Consider the following 4,893-nt stretch of genomic DNA (forward strand, 5'->3'; position numbering starts at 1 on the left):
GGCGACTGCTGCTTAAGACATTTTGTTACCTTGATTGGCTAAACGCAATCTTTAATGGGCAGTCAGTAGGTGTCGCTTTCAGCTCAGAAAGTTCTGCTACATTTCCCTAAGGGATTCGATGGTAGCAGTCCCAGATTGGTAATGTGTAGAATTAATTCAGAGTGCTACACATTATCAATCTGGCTTGTCAGGTTAGCTAAAGGAGGAAGGTGACTAAAATCCAGACATACGATAATTCAAGGAAAAGGGTAGATTAAAGGGGTGGAAGAGCTGGTAAGGCAAATCAAGGGAAGATGAAGAGCCAAGCTAACAAAGACAGAAGGGAAGACAGGACCATAAATACTTAGAGAGTCAGAGGAGATGCTGATAGACATAATGAGGACAATCACAGGACGAGAGCAGAAAGTAATATCAGAGGCTCACAGACTACTTAGACCATCTCCAAAATTCAATATCCTGGCAATCCAGTCCTCAACACAACCCATATATATTCAGTGAATCAGTCTTATTCGGTTTGGTGGAGTTTTATGTGATCTGATAAAGTTATAGTAATTTCATTATCTTGGATTTTATTTATCTTTCAACCAAAAAAAAAAGACATTATTTGCTACTTTCAAACTTGATTAAATCAAATCAAAATCAGGGGATCACAACTACCTTTTCATCACATAATAACTCTCCTTTGTCTCAGTTAAATATAAATTTGCCATGCAAGTAGAATACTGTCCAGTCTGTATGTTATGTTCTATTGAATACCTTATCTGGTGTAAGTTTGATCCTTACGATATACTGATAAATTCCCTGTAATAAGGAGCATGTAAGGGATTTTCTGTATATGTTTTCCCCAAACAACTTAATGTACTGAAGGGATTTGATTATCTCAATAATCTATGTATGCTGAAGGCTTGGCTTATTGCTGAATCTCCCATAGGAAATTTGCATCAGGAGATGAGTCAGTCAGCTGATGACATCAGAGAATGAAAGACCATGATACTTGATCCATTGCAACATGATTTATCACATGTCCATGAGAAAAGGTGGACATTTTTCCTAGTGTAGAGTTGCAGGTGGAAAATTGGGCTTGTGCATGCTCCTGCCAGCGTTATTCATGTGCAGGGTTGTGCATGTGCATTTTTTATGGAGAGGGCGGGTCTTTTCATAAATTTGTAAAATCCTTCCACTTTACCTTTGAAGTTAAAGCTGCAATAATCCGGTTGAGATGTCATAATTACCTTCTGACATCTACTGATTAAATAGCAGGAAAAGAAGACAACCGGAACATGAGATTTTTCATAAAGAGCTATTCCTGCTGGCAAATTATTCTTCTTATTATTATTATTAAATTATTATTATTATTAGCACACGATATGGAATAAAAGTGACAGGTTTCAGAAGTGTGACTTCCAAACGATTCTACCTTATGACTGACATATTAAGTACTGAACCCTTAGTGTAGATCTGGGGCTCATCCCCTTTGAACAGAATGGATCATTCTAAATCAAATCCCTGTGAGCTTACTCAAAACCCCTCTGGATAGAAGCAAATTAAAAAGTTCCTTTGTACTTGTGACAGTTTAATGACAATAAAGTTGAATTCTATTCTGTTCTATTCTATTTTATAATATACAGTGACAATCAGAGTTATGGGATACCTTCCACATGAAGTACCTGTAGATTTTTTTCAACACATTTCTTCAATTGAAAGAAGATATTCGTAAAGTGAAGGTAAGTTGCTTTCTGTTGATCCTTCTACTTTTGCAAACAGCTAAACATATCTATGTCTTTAGCTAAATCTTATGATCAATATATCAAATGCACCCCTTTCACACGTGTCTAATCAGTGCAATCACTTAATTTTTCAAAAAAAAAAAAGTATACCACATTAATCCAGTTAACAGCTTAAGCTAGCTCTCCCTACTTGTTTTTTTGTTTTGTTTGTTTAACAGTGTCCGGCGGTGGGGCAATAGGAATAATTGTCTTGATGCCAAAAAAAGAGCCCAACAGATTTTGCTTTCACAAGTGGAGCAGTACGGCTATCGCCATAATGTTCTGCTTGATTTATGCATATAAATAGCTTTATTATAATTCATGCAGGGAGTATTATAGATTTTATGGACACTGGAATGTAAGTAGAACAGGAAAGGGAAAAAAGGAGAAAAGATGAAAGAAAGAGGAGATAAAAGGGGAAATAAAAGGGAGATAAAGATAAAACATCTTCAGTCTGCTTCATCACCTGCAAAGGGATGTAAAAAAAAAAAAGCACAACCAACGGATATAGTAGAAGAGATACAATAAACTAACACCTTGATACTATCGCTGAAGTATAAGTAGTATTATTTAATCTAACATGTATACTGTGGTGGCTAAAGATAAGAATATGTGCTTTTGTATGAAAGTTAATCCCTAAGTATCCCTGGAACCAAGCACCTGTAGTTGTTTGTGAGAGTGCACTTGTGCAAGTAAAGTTTGAGATCTCCCTACTTGTTTTGAAAATCACCTGATACGAGATGTACACTGCACAGACGGCTATATGCAGTCAGTGTCCAGTAACCTCCTCTCATCGCCGACAGTCATCTCTGATGAAGTCCATTCTTTTTTGTAAGCAATTAATAGAAATTTATCAGTCACCATTTTTATCACCAAACATGTATCTTTTATGCACAAGGGATCAGAGCAGCTACTCAATATGGTGACGGCTAGATTCAAACATATCTGAAATCAGCTGACAGGCATCAACAAACCAACTTTCTTTAAGAATGCAAATACTGCAGAAGTGAAGGACTATCTGAAAATGAGCTTTCCATGATATACTGGCATTTATTAATCAATCATCATTTAGTTATCTTTATCTAATTTTAACAGCATTACTGAACTTGCCCAATATGTTTGGTAAAACCTGTTCAAAGTTTTCTACCATTGGCTGTCTGGCTGCTTTGCTTAACATCCCAACATGCAATCATACACATTATGAAGCTCTGCTCAACCTCAGCAGCAAGTCTCCTATCTTTGATCTGCGGCATTAGCAATCTACACTTATGTTGTGCTTAAAGATGGCTTGCAAAATCTTAAATGCATGTAAACAATATTTTGAAATGTTGTAGTGGCTTAAAAAGTGTTGGGGACAAGGGGAACATAAACTGTCCCACCCTTGCACCCCATCTGTGATGCCCATGGATTCATTTATCTGTTCTCCCTGGAGTAGACCTGGAACTACTGTAGCTAGAGAGACTTTATAACATCTTGTCTAAAGCATTCTAAATCTATCTGGACATCTTAGAGGTGTTTGCAGTAATGGACATCAGAGGTAGAAACTTGAGCAAAGATATGGTGTCTCTCATTGGCCAGAGCAGTATTTGGTTAAAATAGAAATTCTTGATGGAGACTCGTTGAAAAGCAAAAGCATTTAATTAGGAAATTCTTCTTGATGGCTGGACCTAAATATAAATAACACATGCTAATCTCAAGTTATGTTTGATCATTTAAAATCAATCTGCGCATTTCAAGGAAGATATTGATTTATCATGATAAGAGAAATTTTCTTTAGAGATCCCAAAAAAGACGTTTTGAATGAACAAACATTTTAACTGACACTTTGTGCTAATTTGTTTTCTGTAGTCTTTACATTTAGGCATCAAAAGACTTTAACAACAAGGTGACAGGAACATTATCAGGTATTCATCTTCTTCCCTTGATAGCTTAGTGAAATGATGCCTGAAATAAGAAATAATAAAAAAAAAATACTTCATCTAATTTTCCTTAAGTTAGATAAAAAGTTAATGAATATTCATACATGGTTAGGCGATGTGGAACAAAAAGATCCTACATTTTGTTGCAGATCAGGGTCATTATGGGCGAACTAGATGGGTACCTTCAGCTACTTTAACATTATTAAAATTCAATATTTCTGGTATTACTTAAATTATCTTTTGTCTTCTGTGCTTTCATCTCTCTGGCTGCTCTTATTTAAATTGTATCATGCTTCCAAGCTAAAATATACACATATAGACATTACACTACACAATAAAGCACACATGCTTGCATATTTAAAAGAGCTCTTTTTTTGTGTGTCACTGATGGGCAGCCAAAAGGCTAGCCCTGACATGCAAAGATAGGGCTGAGGAGGATGATGAATGGGGCTGCTTCAGAATGCAACTCAGTTCAGCCTCAGTCAATGTTCTCCCTGTTTCCCCGCAAGATGTAATAAAAGTGGGATAGTAAAAACTTAAAAGAGATTCAGATTCTCAGTATCTCAGACAGTAATTAAATCCTTCATCTTATTACTCTTTAGAGACTGGCCAACTAAAATTGAATCACCCTTTAAAAAAAAACTGCTGTGCTTCTCTTTCTTCCAGCTTTCTTTGTTTAGCACATCACACATATTTATGGTAATAATTGTTATTTTTAAAAAACACTGGCTGGTAAAAAGACCGAACAACACAAAACTGAAAATTCCTTGTTATAGGGGTTCAAAATATCACATTAAATGTTTATGTGATTTTTACTAAACGTATTAAAAAAGTGTATATGAAACGTCTGCTGAGGTGTTTACAAATAAAACATAGAGAGGGTCAATTTTGAGTATTTCATGAACACCCTCCCATATTTAGCAGGTTCATGATCTTTTAGAACAGATCGAGAATAAAATGATCTGATATTGGGATTTGGGAACAGATTAATACATTTTTATATATTCCGTAATTGATATTGATCTTATGTCCTTGTGAATATAGAATTGTCATGGCATGAATTCTGCCTTATATAGACTATATCAAAGACAACAGATAAAAGTCAAATAATCCATTACAATTTTACCAACCTCAGGCCCTTTCAAAGCAATCAAGAGAAATACTTAAATTCTGGTGCATTCTATTAAAATGTCACACTTAAAATGTTT

This window comes from Cyprinodon variegatus, unplaced genomic scaffold (assembly GCF_000732505.1).
Source record: "Cyprinodon variegatus isolate N-32 unplaced genomic scaffold, C_variegatus-1.0 Scaffold5, whole genome shotgun sequence".
Taxonomy (NCBI): Eukaryota; Metazoa; Chordata; class Actinopteri; order Cyprinodontiformes; family Cyprinodontidae; genus Cyprinodon; species Cyprinodon variegatus.